The following is a 26,961-nucleotide window of genomic DNA, read 5'->3' on the forward strand; positions in this document are numbered from 1 at the left end:
CCTTTCAGAGAGCACTCTAACAAATCCATAATGCTGCCATAACTATGAAAGCTGTTTTGTTAACCCAACGCTATGTTGATCGTAGAAAATATTCAAAGCTAATTACCTAATTACCGTACATGGGTGTATATCATTCTCATATATCATAATTATAGAACCATTCAGAGTACCTTCTCATTATTGACATAAAAAATAATGGAGTCTTCTAGCTCGAGCACTGATATTCGGAGGTAACGATCTCGAATTCAACGTAATATTCGAGAGGACCTTTATGCGCTTCTTCTGGGGGAACTATGTCCTTGGCCATTAAGACATCAACACTGAGTTTATTATCCTCTTCAAACCAAGTCTGAAAGCAAAAAGTACACTGTCTCGAGTACATTATCTTATAGTATGAAAGTAAAAAGTACATTGTCTTATAATTTGAAAGTAACATGTACAGTACGCTGTCTTATAGTCTAAAAGTAAAAAGTACATTGCCTTACAGTCTGAAAGTAAAATGTACATTGTCTTATAGACTGAAAGCTAAAAATACATTGCCTTATAGTCTGAAGGTAAAATGTACATTGTCCTATAGTCTGAAAGTATAAAGTACATTGTCTTATTGCATAAATGAAAATGGGATTTAGTTCTGTAGGCCCGACGATCGTTACTGATATGATTTGGGAGACGATGAGGACGAATTCCGTTGCCTAACATATACCTATGGATATTCCATAGTAACATTTTGGAAAGTGTTATCCTGTCTATTAAGGAAAATTATAATCATGTAAGGCTTCTCCAATGGTTGTGAAAACGAGGTTACTTTTCTTTTCCATATCTTCCATGGAATTTCTTGGGGTGTCTCTGAGGTTTTAATATTATTCTTTATAGACATATCATCATCATTATCATCATCTTTTCCTACGCCTATTGGAACAAAAATGGCCTCAGTCAGATTTCACGAGTCGTCTCTACCTTGAGCTTTTAAATCAATACTTCTTCATTCATCATTGCCTACATCACTCTTCATAACACTTAACAATGTAGGCCTAGATCTTCCAACACTTCTAGACATATGGTAGGGATAAATCTCCATTTTAATAGTTTAGTGGCATTTTTTACTACTTTTAACTATACAACTACTATTATGTGAATCCATTTTCAGTTTCAAGAGCTCCCTGATCCTCACAATCAAAATGTGGATTCCATTTTATTCTTACCCTTATAACAAGAGAAGCTGTTGACAAATCTGTTCCGTCAGTTTGCTCTTTGAAATGCTGTTTGTAGTACAAGCTTATTAGTGATGACGAACTCTTTTCCATGAGAGAAAGGTCTTCCACCAGAACTTTGTAGTCTGAAAGGAAAAGTAAGCTTCACATTACTGGTGAGCAGAGCTGCTAGTTGAAATATGAATTGTGGAAGTTAGAAATAGACATTTCAATTGGCGCAGCATAATTGTATCTTTTAGAAATTTGAGCAGGATATTGCAAGTCAATAGTTCTGTAATAACTTGCGAAAATAATAAAAAAGTTACATATCAACATATAAGATATAAGTTATTACTAAATGTAAAAAGAGATAACGCATATCACTGATAAATGTACTCTTGATACCGAACTAAGTGGTGCTAAGTTAATCCTAACGTATTTACAGTCTGTTCAAGTAACATATTTTGTCAAGTCTAAAGGATTCTAAGAACACATTTCCAGATGGACATTCATTCCACTTTTCCTAACTTCAGTGTCTGCCGACTCAGCATCTAAGGCTTCATCTGATTCAGGCGTCAAGTCCACGTAGATCTTTCGTAGTGTTTTTAACAGGTTTCCATAAAATTCTGAGTCCATCTTTGCAAATGAAAGCTGTCATTAATTTTGAATTCTTTATTTTTTACTATACCTTGTCTTATTAATTCAACCCGTTTATAAGTAGAATAAAAGGGTTAAAATCTCTTTCAACATATTACAATACTTTTAACAATAAACATAAACATGCAACTTTCTTCCTTCAGAAGAAAGACTTATATGAATACAGAAAATAATATTCCTATGCAATCCATATTTATTTTCATTAAAAGGTTAAGAATATGGCATATCACTTGCCAAGTTTTCAGAATTATAATAATTGCGTTTGAGATTCACTGTATGTAACTTAGTTCCTATAGCGATATATAACATAACTTTAGCAGCAAAATTTGATAATGCACTATTTCATAACCTACTATGAAAAGAATTTAATACACCTTAACATTCCATTATTCTTTACGTCTCAAATAAGTAGACTTGCCAAAAAGCTTTAGAGGTTAATATTTGAGTTCATGTAAAAGTACTTGAGATCTATCAACATAGACTTAACACCAGGGATAAAAACTTCGAATATAAAAAATTCTACTTTAGTTGATAAATATGCAATTACTTTTTATGTAAAATCTAGAATCTTTTAAAAACATTCAATCACCAGCCCTTGATGTTTATGCAATTGCATGTGATGTGTGGTAATTAAAATAGGAGTATTTATGACAAGGTAACCAAATTTGTAACAACTGCTTACACGAGAAAGTCATAAAAACTTGAGAGTCGGTTATATTATTACATTAAAAATAGTGATCAACAATACTTACAATACTTTCTTTGTCGACAATTCCCCTCATGATCCCTATAATCTTAATCCAAAGGTTTTCCAGGATAATTTTGGCGTTCGATACATCTAAGATTTTATGAGGGGCATCAATGGTTGGATACAGGATTTCTGTCAGGAAAGTCAAGCTATCGCCCTCTTGACACAGATTCATGAGGGTCTTCTCCAAAAATTCTTCTCTCTAAATACAAACAAGAAAAACATAATTTTACTCGAAGGATAATAACATAACATCAGTAGGTTTTAATTGGTAAGTTTGTGAGAAAAAGTAGACTGCGATGGTATGGGCATATAAAAAGACGAGAGGAAGCCCATCTGATAAGGAAGATGATGGTTATGGGACTACCAGATGGGAGAAGATTAGGTAGACCAAAATTGCGATGAATTGACTGTGTGAAGAGATATGAGGGACTTGAGATTGAATGAGAAAGATATACTGGACCAAAATAAATACATATGGAAGAATGTGTTGAAGAACCATTACAGGGATCCCAAACAGGGACAAGCTTGTAGAGAAAAAAGAAGGTGATAGAAATGGCTACTATTCTAGGGAGCGTTGACGTGATTTAATTTATGGAATTTACACTAAAAAGAACACCAACTGGTTCGGGAAGGCCACTCAGCACCAAGGTGCAACTGGGTGCTCTCAAAAAGTCAAAGTTAGAAAATGTTTGACAACAAAATAGAAGTATGGACGTGGAAACGGATGTACGCCACAGAGTTATAACGTGAATGCAACTTAAAGGTTTAAAGGCCACTTATGGATGGCAAAAGCAAGAGACAGTTACAATAAATTTGATTTGAGACTGATCATATATACATATGGCACCCTCCATAGTCCATCTCCTCCAAATCTAGGGTCAGAGAGGCCCAGGCAATGGCAGCTGATGACTCAGCAGGTACACCTATAGGTTCCCCAAAAACCTCCATCCTTTGCTCACAAGAATGCTGAGGCTGCAAAAACTAAAGAAACTATCGAGCTTGAGCGGATATTGAACCCGAGCCAGGAAGAACATCAGGCAGAGACACATTTTCATTAGGCTACCACAAATAACCAAAAGAAAAAATACAGAAACCTTTAGTAATGTCCACAGTACACTGCGATAGGTGCACTGATGCCCATCCCCTCCTGCCATGGGATTCCAGATGCAGCAGTGGATGGAAATAAAAAAAATGTGTGTTGTGGTCAAAACAAATGATAAAATGTGATTTTCAGTGAGACAAATAAAGATAAAGATAAGAGTTACTCGGAATGTCATGCCAAATGAATTGATAACCAGTGTCCCTGGGTTAAGACATTGAACGAAGACTGGTTACAGTGGAAAAGGAAGTTTCATTATTATTGGCTGTGCATCTTTCATAGGTAGGAGAAATAACGAATCATATGACATCATGGCTATAGATAATATATTCTTTTTCAACGCAAATAATATTAATAAAATGTGTCACTAATAAAGAGAAAGTATTGAAACGTTGGTGTGCTACAGAAATCTAATAAAACCTTTGTCATCAATATGAATTATAAGTACAGGCCATGATGGGAATAAGGAAATATGTGCTTTTGTAAAAAACAAGCAAATAAAAAAGGAGGTAAATAAAAGTAACTACAGAGAAAAGTTCAAAAGCATGTTAAAGCTTAAAGAGTAGAGAAATAAAATATATCTAATTGTGGATAAACATATGCAAAATATGAGCAAGAGATTAATACTAAGCTATGTATTGGTAGACTCTATCAAAACCTGTGAGCGGAGGAGAAACGGAAAAAAACACATCAATTCGTGTCATATTGAATAATATGTTACATGTGCAAATATGAATATGTAATAATAAAGGGATATAACTTGATGTATGCCAAAATAAAAAAAAAATCCGTAAAACAATTGGGATAATGAATAACAGCATGATATAATACATGAGTAGGCGTATAAATTACGAAGATAATGACTGCCAAAATATGTTTTTAGGGGTTAGGTTGTTGTCTGGCCCCAAAGGACTATCCTATTAAAGGCTGGAATAGGGAATCTTAGCAACTTTAACAGGATGGTCTTTGAGGGCTACTCAGTACCTCGCCAAAAAATGGTCTTTCCTTCGTCACAGCAATGTTTTGTGATGAAGTAAGTAACTGAAAGGGTTCCAATTAAAAAAGAGCATCGTTAACACATACAAACACCTCAACGAATCTTATACATATCGATGTAAGAAATAGATTTGGCAATATAGAATATCATAATCTATATGTAAGAAACAACTGAAAATAAAATATAACATTGCATTAGCATTGTAGGCTTATTCACCGTGGTCACAAACTTCCAAGTGAGATTTTGCATTATGTTCTGGATATTGAGCGTCGACATGTTTACCATAACTTCAATCTCCTTTTTGTATTTCTCTTTTGTTTGTGAATGCAGGAACCTGGAGCCTAGGATGTTGTGGTATTCCTTCATGTCATTCATTATATGGTGACCAAGTTGGTGATGACAACACAGATCTGTCAAAGGAATAGGAGAAAAAAACTGGAGGAAACATCTTAATCATTCACTTTGCCATAATGAAGGCAACGGTAATGATGGTACCTATACAAAACAGATATGTATATAGCATAGAAATTTAAGTGCAGAGCTTTATTTCGCAATATGGGATAGGTATATATAGATAGATAGATAGATATACTGCATACACAAAAACAGACACACACACACGCATATATATATATATATATATATATATATATATATATATATATATATATATATATATATATATATATATATATACATATATATATATACATATATATACATATATATATACATATATATATACATATATATATATATATATATATATATATATATATATATATATATATACATATATATACATATACATATATATATATATATATATATATATATATATATATATATATATATATATATATATATATATATATATATATATATATATATATATATATATATATACGAGAGAGAGAGAGAGAGAGAGAGAGAGAGAGAGAGAGAGAGAGAGAGAGAGAGAGAGAGAGAGACTACTCTATACCATGACGTTGGATATCTCATTAGTTTCACTACCACTCTCCTGAAGTATATAGTCGATCTTCTTCGAGAGCCCCTGGCAGTATGAAATACTCAGCAGCAAAAGACTTCTCAACATTTTCCACAGAAACACAGCGCGATCTTCCTGATCAGGCCATACCTTTTCGAACCACCAGATTTTAAACTGAAACAAATAATTAGAGAGTAAAGTTAGACACATATAAATGAGTTTACACACACACACACACACACACACATATATATATATATATACACACACATATATATATATATATATATATATATATATATATATATATATATATATATATATATATACATATATATATATAATATATAATATATATAATATAAATAATATATATATAATATATACATACATATATATATATATATATATATATATATATATATATATATATATATATATATGGATATGTGTATACATATATAATGTGTCTATATTGTGTATGCCTGAGCGTTTGCGTTATGTACAGCATATATAAAATACATTTTTTTTCTGAAGCAATTCACGCTTTAATTTATTTTTAGTTCAAGAACGATCTTTAAACTGCCACTCTCAGGGATAGAGTTACCCGTGAAAGGGCAAAAAATTACTTCTTCAATACGCAAATCAAGGGAAGTAAAGAGGCAAGACCAACTTACCCTGTACGTAATAGCCCTAACTTCCTTCAAAGACTTGCAGAAATGGACGCTGGGGCTCACGGGCTCTAGATTGTCTTTAAGAATGGCCTGTTCTATGCACCTCCCTTCTTGGTCTTGTGTCAGAGACAGTTGGTTCGTTATTCCATATTCGAAGGACGAACTGAACATCTGAATTCCAGTATCCTCAACTATCGCTGATGATAAGTATGGACATCTTAATCTACAGATATAATTAAGGAATATCACTGAATCAGAATACGGACATGATACACTGATTTCATTGTAGTTTTCTAAAGTGGAACCATATTTTACGAAAAACATATGGGCTATACACTGATTTTATTGTAGTGCTATAACGAAAATAGTAAGGGTCAAGCTGTGATATTTTCCAAGAAATTATTTTGGCATAAATATTATGATGAAGACACCAATACTCAGACACTTCTATGTGATGTCTCAAATCAACTAGATTCGTTATTACTTATTCTTGGGATTGAGGGAGTTCAATGCGATTTACTTACAGCCAGATGCGAGCAATGTTTTTATAGATCTTCATTAAAGTAGAACCAATCAGGAAATGGAACATAATTCCATCTTTTCCTGAAAAAGGTAGAGAAACAAACTGAAATAACTAAAGACGAAAGGCAGATAGAAACAAAGAATGTTATTTAATTTCGCCCAAACACGTTTACATTATTTAGTTAAATGACGTTGTGTAAGAAGGTAATATAAATGATCGACAAGGTATATATGTTTTATCAAAACTAAACGGTTAAATGAATAACTCAAGTGATAATCTTACCGATCTCCTCCTCTGACTTCAGTATAGACTGACAAACTTCTGTAATTATCGGCCCAACGGCTTCCAGCATTTCTTTCACAATGACTGGGTAGGAGGCCTTCGAGCAGCAAATGTCAAATTCTCTGCAACAGAAACACAAATAATGACAGTATTAGGAGAAGAGGGAATAAAGTATAAGTAACATAAAAAAAGTAAATAATCACAAACCTCAAATGGCCAAAAGATTTGGTATAGATGAAAAGAAATAATAAACAATTGATGGCATGTAGTTTCCCAAACATGATTCACAATTAGCAAACGAGGAAAGAAAAACTAGCACACATTTTGTAATTCCCTTAATGAAAAAAAATTCGTTCACTAAATATTTTTTTTTTTATGAAACGAGGGCAAAAGGAAGGAAAACTCCTCTACGGATTGTAAAAAAAATAAGAAAAATTTAAAAACTTAAAAGGTAAAAAAAAAGATAAAAAATAAGGTGGAAAAGCAAAAAAACATAAGGAGAGAAAAGGTGAAAGAGAGAAAATGTGGAAAAGAAAAGGGGAGAAAAGAGAAACGGTGAAAAGAAAAAAAAAAGGTGAAAAACCAAGAAGTGAAAAAGACAAAAAGGGAATGAACAAGAAAACAAAAAAACGGATAAAAAAAAGCTTACTCCATTAAAACGTCTTCGTAAAATTCATTCAAGTTTTGCAGTACATTAAAAACTTCCTAAGTAAGCACAAGCGTCGACTGCAGCTGCTCACTTTTGCTTTCCGAATGCTGAGTCAACTTGTCCTGTATCTTGTTCCACCTGCAAAAAGTGGACGGCCATTATAATGGAATGTGTCCAAAAGAAAATTGCTAGTTGAAGGCAACACCCCTGGACGTGTTTAGTTGGTGATTAAACGAATGACTTATTCGATTTTATCGTGAAGGGCTTTTTGGAAAGAAACTTTTCCATATGAAAACCTTTAATACGAATTTATCTGATAGAATTACAAAAGGGGTTTTTCCCATTTTTATGTTCCTCTTTACGTGCTATATGAACTTTGCCTTCTTTAAGAAAATAAAGCAAGAATTTTAAGAAGTGATTGCAATAAACTTTTTCTTGAAAAATTGAGAAAATTTAAGTAACTTTATTATAATTTGCAAATGTAATGGAAAAATCTAGTATGTAACCAGAGCCAGGGTACCTACCACTGATTGGAGAAGCCTTGCAGAGCCGCCTTGATCACACTCTTCAGGCTAAAGTTCTTATCTTCTGAGAGTAAGCTTTTGGTCTTTGGATGAGTCTGTATGCTTTTCATTGTCCTATGAGCAGAATAAAAGCTATTTCCAACGAAGTTTTGAAGTTGTTTACATATAAGAAAATGAACAAAGGTTGATTTTGCAAAATCAGTATGGGAATATGTAGATGTATCATGGGTACCAAAAATACCAGCAGTATATCTATTATCACAAGTACAAATATCCTAGTAAAATATAGCCTTGAGTAAAAAACATTCCTCGACAGTAGCTTAAGGTGTAAAATTTTCTTTTGATAAACTATACCAAAAATCTTACCTAAAAGCACGAAAGGTATGCAAATAAAAAAAAGGAACAAAAAAAAAATACTTTTATAAATCATATCTAAAATCTTATCTATAACCACGGAATGTATACAAGTTTTGTAAAAAAAAAAGAAAAAAAAAAAAAAAAAAAAAAAAAAAACTAATTTGTACAACAAACTGACAGTAACATGAAAGAAAACTGCAATTTTGACTGGTGCGGGTGACCTGTAGGGAAGCAATCCTCCAGATATTTGAGACACGCGATGCATCTGTCAATAACATCAGATACTGATTGACTTAGTCGCTGCTGCTCTCCCTCCGAATACGCTCCGACGACTAGCGAAGCCAGAATGCTATTAAACTGGGTGGGCAGCAGTAGCCAGTCTAATGGAGAGTGGAAAGTCGTAACATTGGTCCACAGCGACAGGCACTGACTGGCTGCACTCACATTGAAGACGAGGGTAAGTTGACGCAATGCTGCTCTGGCGCTTGTTCCCAAGACCAGGTCTTCCTTGAAATCAGTGCAGGGGCCGATCCAGAAAGAAATGGGGCTTTGTAAATGAGCTAATTTTCCATATATAGTATTAAGTAGTATTGCAAACAGAAGATGGAAGGCTCCAATACTGCTAACATTGTTAATTTTACAATAAACGAAATATAAACAGTGTGAAATGGTGAATGCCTTCTTGGAATCTATACGATAAAATAAATTATGAAAAATGTAGAGAGTACGATTCCCGTGCAGCATAGGACCAGAAAAGTAGCCCTTAAAGTAAAATAAATAACTGGAAAGTAAGGTAAGTTTTGTTATTTTGTCATTGAAACTATAGTTATTATATTGGATTGGTGGTTCTTTCTTAGGATACAGTATTTTTGCGCAATATAGCTTTAAGGAATTCAATTCATTAAATTCACACCATTTCCCTATGTAATGAAATTATTGCATCACTATAGTTACTATACTGGATTTTTCATTTATTATGATATTTTGTGCGATATACTTGTTACGAATTAACTTTATTAACTTCACACCATTGACCTGCGTAATGAAAAATTGGGAAAAGATGCAGACAAAGAAGAAAAATTGACATACGTAATGAAATTATTTCGTCACTCTAGTTAGTATATTGATTTCTTTTTATTATGAATTTTTTTTTGCAATAAACCTGTTTCGAATTAATATTATTAAGTTCACACCAATGATCTATGTAATGAAATTCGTTATCATACAACGGCTATTCGCTTCCTTTTCCCAGATCTACTTTTCCAGTTAGTCTCTGAGTTATTCATTTCCTCAATTCCATTATGCCAGGTCTCTTTTCTTAGTTTTCATAAGTTATCTTTTCTAAATTATTCGTACTTTCTTTCAATAAAACCCTTGTTCCATAAATGGTAAAAATTGTAAAATTAATATCATAGTTAAAAAAGTACTTCAAGTCCTAGAAAGAAAGTGGGAATTTTTTCTTTTTCAAACAGATTTTCCCAGTATATTCTCCACAAACCGTGTATTGTGAAAACCCTTCCAGTTTAAACCTGTGTGTGTAGATAGATAGATAGATAGATATAGATATAGATATAGATATAGATATATATATATATATATATATATATATATATATATATATATATATATATATATATATATATATATATATATATATATATATATATATATATATATATATATATATATACTTGTAAGAAGAATCAAAAGAAATCTCTTAACTTAATTCTCCCCTGTCTGTAGGCAATTCCAAAGACTAATACATTTACCTTCTTCGCATGAGGAGCCTTCTTCCTCTCGTGATCAAGAAGGCAGTTCAGCAGGATCTCGTAGCTTGCAAGGGCGTCGCATTCCACATCACTCGTGCAGGATATATGACCCAAGAGGTGAACTCTCGTTGGCGTTTTCGACTTCTCCCCAAAACGGTTCTCCAAGTCGTACCAGCCGGTGATTCCTTGTGCTAAGAGATCCTGGAAAAGAGAGAGGCCATCGTCAATGCTGGAGTTAGACTTGGCAGGGTTTGCCCCAGGGACTAAAATTTTTGGGTATTCAAGTATTGTGTTGTGACTGCCTTTGGCGTGCTTATTGAAGCATGGAGTTGATGAAGGTGATTGAGGCAATAATGATAATGATAATGATAATGATAATGATAATGATAATAATAATTAGGAACTTTAAGAATGATAGTTGTGGTATTAAACGATTGTGTTATATAATGAAAATAATAATAATGATATATAATAATGATGAAAATAATAATAATAACCTATTAAATTTGTCAACTTATACCTGATATATAAATAAAAACAAAATTATTCTCGCAGAAATATTGTGAATGGGTGTATTTAATTTTAGGAAGTGATTCTGACGAGGTTATGGTTATGTGATTAAAGACATATTAAAGATATTTATGTCAGTATTCAAAAGAACCATTGAGAATAAAAATGTTAAAATAGAAGGTATTTTAACCGTCATTCTATGCCATAATTTTCGCACAATAATCTGAACATGGCAATCCCAATTGCCTGTTGGTATATCAGTATTGATCCGTCAGCTCTTCCCTTTTATTTAAAGTCGTGGTCGCATCAGGAGCCATTGTCTAGTCCTCCCTGGTCCTAGCTTAGGTGAAGAGGGGTCTTGGGTGCTGATCATATGAATATATGGCCAGTCTCTAAGGCATTGTCATGCTTGCTAGGGCAATGTCACTGTCCCTTGCCTCTGCCATTCATGAGCAACTTTTAAAACCTCGTTTTTCCATGATGATTTTGCGTGGAACTGCAATAATTTCTGTGCGTGTTTTACGTGGAATCTAATTACCTGGATGAATTAATGATGCATGTTGCTGTGTGAACTCATTAACCAAGCTTAATGAATCTCATAATTACTGATTTTAATCATCAAATTTCCATTTCAATATTTGTTTTTTAATGCTATGGAAATTATGGATGTGAAACCCCAAATATTTCCTTATTTATAAGGTCATCAGAAAGATCTCTATAATTCGCCCTTTTGTCTTATACTAAATTACTTTGAAAAAAGAAACTGTGAACTTCTGTTTCATATTTAAATGCATATTTTCTTATATCCTCGGGTGAATTATATTATATGTAATTAAATTTTTAAATTACTAACATGATGTTAAATGGAATTCTAAACCATAATTTACTGTAGTTATTATATATGAAAATAACATTAACAATACGAGGCATAGATTTAATAACAACAGATATACGAATTTAAACATATGGATACATGATTTGACACTCGTGCATAAAAAAAAAAATAAAAAACAATGTTTGTAATGCATTGTCCATCTCCTCTTTTCACATTCCTTCGTAAGATTTCGTAACTAAACATCTTTCTTCTACAATCTGTGTTCACTTTCATGTAGATTATTTTTACTAAATTGTTGTACTGAAAATATCTTCACTCAATATCTCTCGCTTGAGGGCACACACGGGTACTATGGTAAAAATTATGAATTGACAGCCTGAATTTAAACCAAAGACAAAGAAAACGATTGAGTTTAATAAGTGAAATTATAAATGTTGAACTGCCGTTTCTCGTCTTGAGAGGAAATCACCCGAAAAGCTGTCTTCGGATGTATGCACCACTTCCTCTCCACAGTAACTCATCTACCATATGTGAAGGACCTAAAATAATAAAAAAAAAAAAGAATATACTCCTCTTAAAAAGAATCAATTTAACGTAAGAAATTAATCGACAAATTTAACGTGAAGGGAATGAAATTCAGCAAGCTAGCTTCGTGAAATCGTAAATTTCGTAAATGAACACTCGTTACTAAATAAGAAAAAATATATATAAATTACGTTCGTAGTTAATCTTGGTCAAAATGAAACTATTGGTTTACAAACCAAAGACACAAGTATAATGGTAATTACAATGCTAAAATCCTTAACTTTATTTTTTTCGACGTGTTGGTGACCATAATTTAAACTATAATAAGCGTAAATTATATCTAAGAAACATATCAATCGTAGTGAGCCTGCATAAGGTCTCTCAACTGACTTACGTTTCTTTAGATCCTGGTCTTTCGTGGTTAGATGATAAATCCAGTTGCTCGTGTTGCCTCTCTCCGAATATGAATTCCTATCGCTCGGCCTAGGTGGAGTTTATCGCTCCATGACTCTTGAAAACTTCAGAGTAAAAAATTTTCAGAAAATCTCCTTTCCGGACTGTGTTGGTCTCTGACTCTACCCCGCTGGGAATCTGTCTTACTGGAATCTGTCTTAATGGAATCTGCCCTACTGGAATCTGCCCTCTCCCTGGATTCTGGACCGCTGAATATAAATACTCAAAAGGCACAGTGAGTGGATATTTAACTGTCAAACAGTCAGTTTAAAGAACTATTCAGGCTCATTAGTAAACAAAGTCGCGAATTATTCTATAGTCATAAAACAAATTATCATTAAACAAATGCCCATAGTTCCAACCACCACCAAAGTAAACAAAAGACACAATGTACTTTTCAGTACAAACAGAAATATAGGAAAAGCATAAAGATATTTCTTTACACTCCACACCAAGGGTTCTACATTTAATTTTTGGTTAAATGTAGAACTCTGGAATATCAAGAAAAATTTCAGCCTTTTCTTTTACATTCCAGGCCAAGGGTTCTACATTTCTATCCTTAGTAAATGTAGGACTAATCCCAAATTATATATGAATATATATATATATATATATATATATATATATATATATATATATATATATATATATTTTATATATATATATATATATATATATATATATATATATATAAATATGTATATATAAATATATATATACATATATATATATATATATATATATATATATATATATATATATATACATATTATATATGTATATATATATATATATACATATTATATATGTATATATATATATATATATATATATATATATATATATATATATATATATATATATATATATATATATATATATAATTGTGAAATGAGCAAAATTATGTACAATTAATAAACCCAACTATGTACAGTTATGTTCCTGAAAGGTTCCTCAAATGTCACTGATCATACCTCGAGTCTTTTGCATGCTTTGCAGAGCAGCTTTCCTCTTGGGCCTCTCTTTATTCTGAGGCTTATCTTCCCCCAGGTTTGCCGTGGGATCGGTATTATTAACAGAAATATGATCTTTCAATGTTTTAATATTTGATTGTGACATTTCCTTGCGCGTTAATATGGGGATTCAAGATGTGACGTGTCGTCGAACCATCTCCCTGTTTTTACCTTTAAGCAGAACAGCGTCAGTTACTTCATTAAGTACGTTAGTTTTAACGTCTTTAACAACTGCCAATGGGAAATTGGTAGGTTTGCAATTCTCCTCTTTTATCAGTACAATGTCCCCTACCTGTAATTTTTTGTGGGTAACCGGCTTATATCTACTTTTATCATTGACAGCCTGAGTCATCAAATTATTCAAAAACTCTGCATTGTAGGTTTCTATCAAATGTGCGTGCACTTTTTTCAGTTTCTCATAACTTGTTCTTATGGTATCAATAGGGTCAGTGTTTAAAGACCAATCAGGATCATTGCTAGTGTGAAGCGGCTGCATGGCTGGAATAAGATTCAAAGATATTAAGTCCAAGCCATGTATTAACTTCTCTGGGGTAATAGGGTCTGGAATTACGTCACCACTGGTATCTCTTAGACCTTCCGAGAAAGCAATAGGCCTTCGATTAACCAGGTGAATAGTTTGTGAAACCACAAACTCAAAATCTCTGTATTGAAGAAAATTTTTCTTGATTGAGCAATGAAGCAACTGACGGACCATCTTCACACATACTTCTACTAATCCCCCAAGAGGATGATGGCCTTTAAAATATTGTTCAAATGTTAATGGACGTAATCCTTGTTCTTTAAAAAAATTCTGGGTTTCTGGATCATTCAGAAAGTCAGTAATTATGTTAGCTCCTGCAACTAAGGATGAACCAAGATCAGATAAACATAATTCAGGCACTCCGTATTCAAATGAATGAAGCTGTAAAGCTCTAATGAACTCACCTGAGGTCATGTCAAGACAAACTTTTAAATTAATAGCTCTCGACCAAAGGCAAGTTATGCAAAGAATCCAGACCTTCACCTTTTTGCTATTGTAAAGTACAAAGTAAGGGCCTATGTGATCTATGAATATTGTACGAAAGGGAACTCTAGATGGTTCTTGTCTGAATAACCTGTAGGGAGAGTGATTTAGTTTAATAGCTCTCTGCTTCAGTTTTCTACACAGTATGCATTCTTGCAGGATGCGTTTCACAACAGAGAAACAGTGCGGAATCCAAAATTGTCTTCTTAATTCAGACAAAACCTTGTAACAGCCTGAGTGATACATTTTCTCATGCAAATCAAAAACAATTAATTTTGTAATGCAGCTATTCTTAGGAAGCAAAACAGGAAATCTGTAATTCTTATCATTTTTCCATCTTGAGAATTTGCTTTTCACTCTTAGAATTCCCTCATTATCAGGATATACATTGAGTTGATTAACAATGTTTGGGATATCTTTAACGAACTTAGAATCCCTGTAAAATACCTGAATATCTCGGGAAAATAAACGTGCTGTTCTGTTCTAATTATGTAATTCATTGCCCTGGCATACAAGTTTTCGTCAAGAACTCTCAAGTTTCCATACCTCTCAGGATACCTGGAGTAAAGTTTGCATTTTAGGCTCCCAATAAACTTAAACACGTACCTATGAACAGATACAAGCCTAGACAAACTGGAAAACTTGTTCAGAGTCACCAAGTGCTCCGGTTCTCCCTTACCGGTTGCACCAGTAGTAATTTGGCCGGATTTGAAAGACCTAGAACACCCGCCTGTTGAAGCTAAATGTTCTGCACATTCCTCTTCGGTGGAGCCGAAATTAATTTGATTATAATTCTCCGAAAAAAACATCCACTGGTTTTGTCCTGGGGTTTGGTACAATGATATTGATTATATCACTGCGACTTGAATAGAAATTAGCAGATTCTTTCAAAAACACTGGCCCAGAGAGGAAATTAGACTTAATGATAGTTTTATATGAAGCTACAAGAGTGAAAAGGTCAGCTGGATTTTCAATACCTGAAACAAATTGAAATCTTATAGGATGCATCTCACACAAGATACTTAAATGTTCTAACCTATTACGAATAAAGGTGCTGTGTTTAAGCATCTTATCTAATTTATAACAATAGGAATTAATCCAGGATAAGGATACCAAGCTATCAGAAAACAAATGGAGTTCTTTGATGTAGATTGCTTCAACACATAAGGGCCCAGTTAATTCCTTATAGGTATCTATTAACACTTCTGCACCCAAAGTAATGGCCTGAAACTCAAGGGAAGGCATGCTCTTCCCAGATAATTGCTTGTTCACAAAACAGTTCTTAGCTAGAACAAAGTTCACTTCTAATGACTGGATATCCTGAATAAATAAGGGATTTTGACGAAGGAAAAATCTATTTCTGGGGAGAGACCTGTGACGCCCGGCGAAAAAGTCCTTCTTTGTACTTTTTCTGATATAAATCTTCCAAATATACCAGAGAAAATTAAAAGCATGGAATGCAGAGGTTACAACCCTCGCGCGAGCACCTTGTTGGTGTCGTATATCTAACAAGGGCGTTTGTAAAACACTATTCACAGGCTGTCTTCCATTTAGATAATCCCTTCATCAAAGGGGGAGGGCCGTGACAGGCCCTAGAGAATACAGTTGGGTTACCCTACCGACACCTACCACTCGCGCTCACCAGGTCATCCTTCTGCAAGAACATATGGCTTGGCAAGGAAAGGGTGGGTCCGTACAAAAATAATCGGGAAGGGTTTCGCCGGGCGTCACAGGTCTCTCCCCAGAAATAGATTTTTCCTTCGTCAAAATCCCTTTTCTGGGTCGACCTGTGACGGCCGGCGAAAAAGTACCAGAGAATGCCTTCCAAGCCCAATAAATTAATAACATAATGAGGAGAATACAATCACCATGTACGACAATACTATGATATAATAAAGTAATCGTCCAATTACCAACCAGCCAAATGACATAGGGAACGTAAGGTTAAATAATAATGACGACAAGGAACCAACTGAGTGTCGAATCGCAAAAGGCATCAAACCTTACATGTCTAAGTATATCTAAACATTAAAGGAACGGTAACTACAATAACAGTTAAACCATAGGAATTAAACATGGCAAATAACATAGGGCTAACGAACTACCAAGGAGAGCGGCGACGTGGTGTGAGTGGCGGGTAGGAGGGAGAAGAGAAGAGATGGAAGAAAGGAAGAAGAGGAGATTAATGGGGAGAGATAAGGCTCCCCTCTGCCATCGTCGGGTATTTAAGGGCCTGTAAGATCTTTAGATATTGGCGTTTGACAACCATAGGGGATTTCCAACCCGTATATTTTTAAAAATCATCAAAGTCCCTGTTCTGGAAGTCATTGTTGGAGGCATCTACTGTCCGTATATCATGAGCCTGGGGAAATGATTCCTGATTAGTATGTTTAATGAAGTAGAGGATTTGTTGCCTGATACCGTGAATGGAAATAGTACCTCCTTGTTCCCTGATAACCAAGGGGCCAGACGAGCGGGTGGCAGTTCTAGCTAAAAAGGGGCTTGAGAGTGTGACTGTACACGGAGAAAAATCCTGGGGATGAAGAATAATCTTCCGAGGGGAGCACCTATTTTGCGGATCCTCATTTTTTAGCTAGGGAAGCTTTGTCTGGAAAAGGAGTACTTCGGCTGAAGGGAGGAAATCTATGTTTTCCGGGTTTCGTGAGAGAGCTGCTAGTTCTGATGTTCCATCACCTGAGGCCATAGCCGTTAGAAATAAAGTCTTCCTAAGAAGAGTGATATAAGAGCAGGATTCATTGTCCGTGTCCATCGCAAGTTTGAGAACACCGTTCAGAGACCAAGAGTCCTTTTGTGGCCGAACCGAAGGTCGAAGCCTAGCACATGTTTTTGGGGTTGATGAGAAATAGGAATCAGCTAGGGTAATGTTGAACCCAACAAGGAAGATCTTCTTCAAAGCTGACTTGATGGTGGTTAAAGTGCTAACTGTTAGGCCTTTGTCAAATAGGAACCTCAAGAAAGAGATGGCTAAATTCGGGGACATACGAGTATGGTCTGCACTCTTAGGGGACCTACTAGTTGTTAACGGCCGAATCATATTGGCGAATTGTCGAGTCCCTTTTGTCCCATTCGATGAAGAGATCGTTTCCGGTTCAATGTTCGCATTTCTACGAGCTGCCAACTTCCTGTAGTCCACAAAGTTAGAGTTTTGGCTATCCTTGAGTAATCTGACACAGTGAGTTTGGATACTCGGGTCAGTTTGAGGAACGGGATCCGGATGGGACTGAGTTTCAACTCGAGGAGGAGAGGAAACCAACTGTTCTTGGCCAGTGAGGTGGTACTAAAGCCACTGCGCCCCGGAAGGAGCGTAGTTTGTGTAAAAGTTTTTAGAAGATTCCCTGGGGGAGATAGGGAAATCTTCTTCTAATGGTTCCAATCCCGGGGTAATGCGTCCATGGCATAAGCCCGAGGGTCCAGGGTTGGGGTCACATAACAAGGAAGTTAGTGATTCATCTGAGTTGCGAATAGATCTACCTGGAGGCCTGGAACGAGCCTGAGTATCCACCGGAATGAAATTATGTCTAGAGACCATTCTGACTCCAGTGGATCCGTCCTGGATAGTGAGTCCGCTCTCACATTCTGGCCTCCCGCTAGGTGAGGTGCTGACAGGAACCAGTTCTCTTCTGTTGCCCAGGCGAAGATAGTGACCAGGATCTGATTCAGGTTGGGTGACTTGGATTCTCCCTTGTTGACGTAGTGTACTGCGTCTGTGCTGTCTGACACTACTCTGATGTGGGTCGACCTCGGAGGAGAGTCTCTCTTCAGGGTCAAGAACACTGCCATGGCTTTGAGAACAATGATATGAGACTGTTTCATGGAGAGTGACCAAGAACCTGAAACATCTGATGTTCGGAGTAATCCCCCCCATCCACTTAGAGACGCGGCTGTATGGAATGTCACTTGTGGAGGTGGGAATTGTAGAGGAACCGATTTGGAGAGGTCCTTCGGTTCGGACCATGGGCGTAGTCTCATTTTCAAGACAGAGGGGATCTTCGAGACCATGTCTCTTATAGGTACTGTAGCTCTCTTTCTCCAAACTCGATTGATGTCTTTGAGTTTGGCTTTTATTAGGAGATCTGTTACTGAAGTGAATTGGAAAAGTCCGAGGATACTTTCTAAGGCTCTTCGGACACCTGTTTGTGTTTGAGAGAATTTTTTGATCTTGGAAACTATTCCTCTTACCTTTTGGAAGGGAGAGACAACGTGTGCTTCGAAAGGTCCCACTGAATGGCTAACCATTCTAAGCGGACTGATGGTTGCAGGCGAGATTTTTTAGAGATTGACCCGAAATCACAGGTTGTCGAGAAATTGAAGTAATTCCTTCGTAACTCTGTTGCCTTCTATGACCGGCCGGGCCCAAATGAGCCAACCGGCCAGATAAGCAATGATCTGTATCTCTTGGTTCCTGAGTTATTCTAACACTCTCTCTCCCAGTTTCGTGAATATCCTGGGATCAATGTTGAGGCCAAAGGGCATGTCTTGAACACAAAGGCTTTCCTGCTTAGGCGGAAACCCAGATAAGAAGAGAAGTTTTGAGCTATAGGCGCAAGATAATAGTCGTCGGTAAGATCGACAGAGGTGGTGACGGTCCTACGGGGAAGTAAGGTCCGTACCTGAGAGATAGTCAACATCCGGAACTTGTCGCAGAGAATGTAAGAGTTTAGCTTGACAAGTCCAGGTCCACTCTCAATGCCGACAAGCCTTTCTTCGGAATTGTGAACAGGTGGCTTTGGAACTTCAGTGATCGATCCCGTTTGATTGCTTCTTCTTGAGTAACCCTGTGGTGTACTCTTTCAGGATGGGAGTGGATTTCTGGGAGAAGGTCACTGGTGGAGGAGGAGGACCTTGTGGCCATTTTCACCTCAAACCTTTAGAGATTATGCTATGAGCCCACAGACCGAAGGTCCAATGGTCTCGAAATTGGTAAAGTCTACCCCCTACCGGGACCACCGCGTTGTGAGGGGGTGAATCTAGGTACTTTCCTTCTCCGAGCCCCCTTTTTCCTAGGTCCGTCTCGATGGCGAGACTGTCTTCTACTCCTGTAGCTTCCTCTCTGGTGTCCACGAGAGGAGCCTGAGGGTTCGGATCTAGGGCTGTATGCAGGTAAAACATCCCAACGGGGTTGGGCTGTGTACCTGGGGAATCAGTGAGGTAGACCACCTGATGAGGGGGATTTGGATGCATAGACGTCGAATCAGAGGAAGGCTGTGATGACGAGTGGGTAACCGACTATCGATTCCTGTCTGATAGAGGCCTCAGACAGAACGTATTTCCCACAACTAACCCGATCAGACCATCAAACGTGTAGGTCGAATTGGAAGGGCAGATCTTGGAATTATCGTACCCCCCAGACTGAAAACATCCTGGTCCAGACAGATCGGGCCTGCCCTTTAGGAAATAATACTGTTACCTTCGGTACCTTGTCTAACCTAACCAAGGCAATCTCTTTCAATCGAACGAATCCGTTGAACGGGAATTCTAGTACCTGGGAGTAAAATCTAGGTCCCCCAGAGGGAGGACGTCTATGCCATCCAGATTTATGGTACCATCTATATATGGAACATGTAAGGCAAATCTCTATGCGTTGTTTTTATCGAAGGAGGTTACTTCGATATGCCTGGGGCTGTAGGGGGAAACTTCCGAGTTCCTGAACGGATCCGACTCACTACCATACTTTTGAGCTCCGTCATAGCCCCTTGGTTTTCCCTAGAATGTGTTGCTTTTAGCAGTCACGGTTTATGCAGGGTAACATGAACATCAGGATCCATTAAGGGTCCTAGGTCGGTGACGTAGGTAATTGCAAAGCTGAAGGCTCAAAACTCATCCCCACCTACCTGCCCGTCCATGGGGTCGTCGTCCAACCTTAGAGAGGACACTCTGAGGAGATAGGGACCTCTAGATGGAGCATTTCTTCCCAACCTTGATACCCAAGGGCGGAGAGCCTCTCTTGCAGGCCAGAGAGATTCATCATCATCCTGACGGGAACCATGTAGGCGAACCTTCTGTAACAGAAAGAGGACATAAGTCTGGATGTTCCTTGAACTTTGGTTAGTGATCCTATTCACAGGCTGGGATCAGCTGTATAACTCATAAAAATCAATTTTAAAGAAAAGTCATTTAATGTACTATCTTCTGGGGTATAGTTCGACACTTGTATTCATGAAATGTGACACTGTTGGCGCATCCGCCACAGGTTGGCCACCCCTGACTCAGACGTTCAGAACCGGGTCTAACATTATTTACTGGCTATTAGTATTCTATTGATTCATCTGTTCACTGACCAGAGTTTCAAGGAACAGTAGATAGCCTCTCATGGCATGGTTAGTCTCGACCCGGCCCTTCATTAGAAGGGGCCAACGTTCGGTTCCCAGTACTGAGTGGAAACTTATCTCTATTTGAACACTATGTTGTATGGATATTTATTCATATTTAGGCATAGTTAGAATTGAATATGCATAAATAAAGGCATAATCAATTTATTTCTATTTGAACACGATGTTGTATGAATATTTATTCATATCTAGGTATAGTTAGAATTGAATATGCACAAATATAGGCACAATCAATTTATTTCTATTTGAACACTATGTTGTATGGATATTTATTCATATTTAGGCATAGTTAGAATTGAAAATGCATAAATATAGGCATAATCAATTTATTTCTATTTGAACACGATGTTGTATGGATATTTATCCATATTTATACATAGTTAGAATTAAATATATGCATAAATATAGGCATAGTTATGTTCATATATTTTTATTAGGACTTTCAAGAATAACTAATGAATATTACCAACGCAAATTCAAAGTGTCATTAAAGTAAGTACAGTTTACTTTGTATTCATGTTAAATCCTTTCCTTTACAGCAAGACAAGAGATTGGCCACCCGTGGTCTGAGTGATCTCTGTCTGTACCGGAGCTCCGGTAACAATCCCCGGTACAAAGGTCAGTCATAGTGACAACGTGAACACCAGAGGAAAACTAATATTAACCTCAATGCTGATCGCCTGTACGATATCCGGTTAAGCCGGAGATTCGATGAAAAGGATCGTAATAACGATATTGTGATTATTCATGAAAAAGGGTTCATACCCTGATTCTGATCGTCTGATTGATCTCTGTTTGTAACGGAGAACTAGTGACAAAGGTCCGTCATCGTGAAAACGTGATCCTCAGCGGTACGATAACATTCTCTAATACTGAATGTTTGTGTTATCTCCAGTGAAGCCGGAGATTCGATGAAAAAGGGACCGTAATAATGAAACTGTGAAGTCTTCATCGGTATCACATTGTTAACTCCGGTTCTGGCCGTCTGCTTGATCTCTGTTTGTACCGGATATCCGGTAGCAAAGGCCCGTCACCGTGATATCGTGACCGTTCCCGGTACGATAACATTAACCTCAATGAATGATTGTGTTATCTCCCGTGAAGCCGGCCGTAACGGTGTAATTATGATCAAACATGACAAAGGTTCGTGTGTAAAAGGCTTCAGCCGGAGTCCGAGTGCCGGATTTCACCGTTGCACTCCAAAAATCTGCTCCTGTACGTTAACTAGTTCTCACCCAATGAGTATCCATATAGCTGAGCATAACTCAAGGCGGAGCTAAGCATAACTCAAGGCGGAGCTAAGGGTGTTGGTATAAAACGACCCCAATTAATGACTCATACACTAACGTACCTATTAATAGTGTTAGCTATATTAACAGTAACCACATCAATAAAAACGTTTATAATATTAAACGTACTATCATCAACTCTGATACTAAGAGGAGGCCTGAATAACTCGTGATCGTATAAAAACGGAGAACGGGAAATTCACCTCTCTTACTCGAGCTAACAAAGAAAACGAGAGGAGGGATAACTCATATCCGTAGAACAGGGAACGAGCAGTCTCTGTTTTCGCTCTCAAGGTTACATAATAAAAAACTAACATTACACAATAAAACAAGAAAATTAATAAAATTGATTGCTTTTCTTAGTAATTGTAATAACCAAGAACGAAGAATAACGACAACGTAACAAATAAACAAGGATATAGTCTAAATCGAAGCCACTGAGGCGAGTACAAACTAACAGACTAAATCGCTAAACTTTAATTCGCTATTCTTTAAATCGCTATTCTTCGTAGGTCCAAATTGGACTTGCAAGCAAATAAATACCATAGTAAAAATTAATGATAACACAAAAAGGCCATAAAACGTAAGTGATATAACCTAGATGACAGAGTACCAGATGGGCAAAAATATCTAGAATATTTACCGAAGCGAACATAACCCAAAATGGCTGCCGATACCTCGGCAGGACAATCGCTTCCAAAACTAAAAACCACCATATTGGAAACAGAACAAATGTCCGGTACTGTCAAAAGCTGCCAAAACAAACTATGGTACTTAACATTGGTAAGGGCGAAGTAGCAACGTCAGTCATGTTGAAATAACGAGAAACTCTTCGAAAAAACACTGTGCCCAAAAAACTCAACTTGTATGCAAGTTCCAAATCAGAAGGATGACCTGGTGAGCGCGAGTGGTAGGTGTCGGTAGGGTAACCCAACTGTATTCTCTAGGGCCTGTCACGGCCCTCCCCCTTTGATGAAGGGATTATCTAAATGGAAGACAGCCTGTGAATAGTGTTTTACAAACGCCCTTGTTAGATATACGACACCAACAAGGTGCTCGCGCGAGGGTTGTAACCTCTGCATTCCATGCTTTTAATTTTCTCTGGTATATTTGGAAGATTTATATCAGAAAAAGTACAAAGAAGGACTTTTTCGCCGGCCGTCACAGGTCGACCCAGAAATAACAGTTCCGTATATATCCTTACTGCTATCGGTAAAGGCAATCAGTTTATATTCTCCATTTCTCTGGCCAACAAATCTTCTAATTCCGAGGCTGGGAGAGGAATTTGCTTGTCGACATATGTTTTTCCATTCTTTAATTTCTACATCCGACAATTTGGAGTCCCAGGTATAGGACGAATCACATTGTAATTTATGTAGAAAGAGTCGTGCTCTATTCAGAATGGGCAAAGTAAAGCCAAATATATCATAGTGACTGGCAATAGTTTTCAAAACATTCCTCTTTGTATTTGCCTCACCATCTAAAACTAGAGGCTTAGTGGATAGGGTATCATCAACTCGATCCCACAAGAGTCCAAATAATTTGACTGATCTGCTAGTTTTCTCTCCAGAGCTGTTATCAATTTCCTCTTGAATTTCAGTATTATTTGTTACAAACTGCTGAAGATGAAATTTATAGGGCTCAAATATTCCTTTTAACTCTTGAAAGGCCCACTTCAATTTTTCACTATTATTTGCAGTAATACTGCCATTATCCATATATATTAATGAATAAATGTGTCTTTCAAGCAAATTTACTTGGTCATCATCATCAGTGTCAATCATCAAAATCTTATAAAGTCCAAGTAATAATATGCAAGGGGAACAAACAAGACCAAATGGAAGTCTTAAGCTACGATATGCAACAATACTGTAATCTCCTTTTTGTACATTACGATGCCATAGAAAAAGTAACTTGCTGGAATCTAGATCAGAGAGGCATATGTTGAGAAAGGCTTTTTTAATATCAAAACACAGGAGTTTGGAATCAAAGCATAGCTGTAATAAAGCTCTGGTGATCTTTTGGTTTAAACAAGGTCCACTCAACATGGCTTGATTGTGAATCATGGTTACTCCCTGTAAAGGATTATTTTCACATAAATTAGATAAAAATACTACTCGACATTTTGTAGTGTCACGTTCTGGTTTAAATACTGCCATGTGGGCCAAGAAACTGTGATTTGGATTTTCCTCCAAGTACTGATCAAGGTTGTCAATTCTTTCTATAATGCCTTGTTCAGATTGCTCTCTAAAGCATTGGTCGATTAATTTCAACTTTACTCCATCACCCTTAGAGTATCTTTGGAAATTTGAATTTAGAATTTTAGTAGCTAGAGTTTTATTTTGCCCTAGCAAATGTTTCACTTTGTGATTCCAGATTAGTGGCACAATTAACCGGCCGTCTTCATTACGCCTTGTATTTTGAAGAACATAATTTATTATTCTTTCGTTTTCAACTACCTTACCGGGAAATATTTGCGTGTCATAATTCAAGGTATCTGTACAACACTTATCAAGGATCTCTTGAGTAGCTCTTTCCATGGAAGCATAATTGATTCTCCCCGCATCGTTCAATATTGCTATCCTGCCTTCACTTTCTGTCCGATTATCACAATCTAGGAGAGGATCTAAAGAATTATGACTTGAAAGGGCAAGATCCTCACATGTATACAAAGGCACTTCAGCTTTTGTCTTTTCTTCCCCAAAACAAGGAGGGAGGTGCTTCAAATAGCTCCTAATTTGATCTGTGTTACCCACTAGCATCACACCTGCGGCAGTCAAGGAATAAACCGAAGGTGCATCTTTCTCATTACCCCCAAATGAACCTGTTGTTTTAGGAAGACAATAAGCAAAATTTGACCCAAGAATAAAATCTATGTTATCAATTTCATCTTTTCCGTCCTTCAAGAAGTCATCAGCCAAGGAATATCCCCTGTTCATAAATTCCTGAACAATTTTCTGCAAGCCAGGCAATTTCAATGAAGTGTGAATAGATGGCACACCCGTTGCTTCAATCTCGTAAATATGATCTCCAATCGTCAAAGGCACTTTGTAAGACTTAGTATGATAAACTTTGGAAGAGTTAAATCCATTGATTTTGATTCTGAGATCAGAATTTATGACAGACAAGTTTTCATACTTTGCCCTCTACTCTAATATGAAGTTTGACTGACACCCGCTGTCCCTCATGCAACGAATCTTTGTCTCTCCTTGAAGAATGCAAGAAAAGGTAGGGAGTATTGCGTGGCTACAGTCTGTGACTTTGAACGACACTGAGAATTTCTCAACAAATATCATGCTTGAATTACTTTCCTTCACAACTCGATCACTTTGTTTAGAATTTTCCTTTTTCAATTTTACATTACTTTGACCACTATCCCTCAGGACTCCACTGCTTTCTTGGCTCAAGCATAGAAATCTGAAGTGCCAAGCGTCACAATCGCAACGTTTCCGGAAGTAAAATTTGCAGGTATCCTCATTATGATCCAACCTGCCGCATTTTATACAAGCCTTCAAAATTCTTAGCTTGTTGATTTTTAACCTAGGTTCAGGATACTTTTCACATTTGCGAATGGGATGTGAGGAGTCACCATCCTCATTACATAAAGGACATACTTTGAAAACGTTGTGTGACGGGCCTGTTTGGTAATTAACATTTGCAGCAAAACTCGTAGCTTTCTTAGGACAAAGTTCTCTTGCTTTCTGCTTAATTTTATAGTGTCGTTGACTGGTTAAATACCTTTCAGTGGCTTCAAAAAATTTATCTGCTATCTGATTCAAAGATGGCCTGGTTTCGTTGGTGATATGAATTAAATGAGATTGGAAGTTCTCATTTAAACCATGCTAGGCAAAATACTGTAAAATATCCTCTGATGTTATTTTTAAAGCGCTAATGGATCCGCAAATAGAATTAATTTTCCCTATGTACTCAAATGGTTCTGTATTGTAATCAAGTTTCAGATTCGACATTTGTTTGATGACATTGAATTTTCTAGTGACAGGAGAGGCTAAAGCATTCAACAAAAGATCTCTTGCTACGTTATAAGAATGCTGTATGCTGTCCAAGGAATTTATCAAAGACAAGGCACGCCCTGAAATTTGCTGTTTCAGAAGTAAGAATTTATCGTAGTCAGATTAATTGAAGCGTTTCATCGTATCTTCAAATTGCTGAAAAGACCTAATAAGATCCTCTCCCTCTTCACTTGTGAATATAGGTAAAGGGGCAGTTGCACTCTTAAGCATGCTGTTCAATGTGCTTCCAGAAACTTCCAGACTGGAAGGATTTGGACTGGTTGTAGCCAGATGAGACAGAGTAGGCAAACATTCATTGATCCTATCTTCATACTTACAACATTCTTCAATTTCATTATCATTTTGAGCTATGGCTTTCGTCTCATCCTCTGAGTTTAATTCCCATTTCAGGGTTCGAATGACCGAGTCGGCCTTTTCAAGCTCATCCTTGAGTCTTTTCAATTTACTAACAAGGCAGTCTCTCTCCCGAGG

At 36.6% G+C, this 26,961-nt stretch overlaps 1 pseudogene; it reads right to left on the reverse strand.

The window, feature by feature from the left end:
- Positions 1 to 205: 205 nt before the first annotated feature.
- Positions 206 to 26,961, reverse strand: part of LOC137657535 (protein unc-13 homolog 4B-like) — a 51,649-nt pseudogene continuing 24,893 nt past the window's right edge.

Source organism: Palaemon carinicauda, chromosome 18 (assembly GCF_036898095.1).
Source record: "Palaemon carinicauda isolate YSFRI2023 chromosome 18, ASM3689809v2, whole genome shotgun sequence".
Classification (NCBI taxonomy): domain Eukaryota; kingdom Metazoa; phylum Arthropoda; class Malacostraca; order Decapoda; family Palaemonidae; genus Palaemon; species Palaemon carinicauda.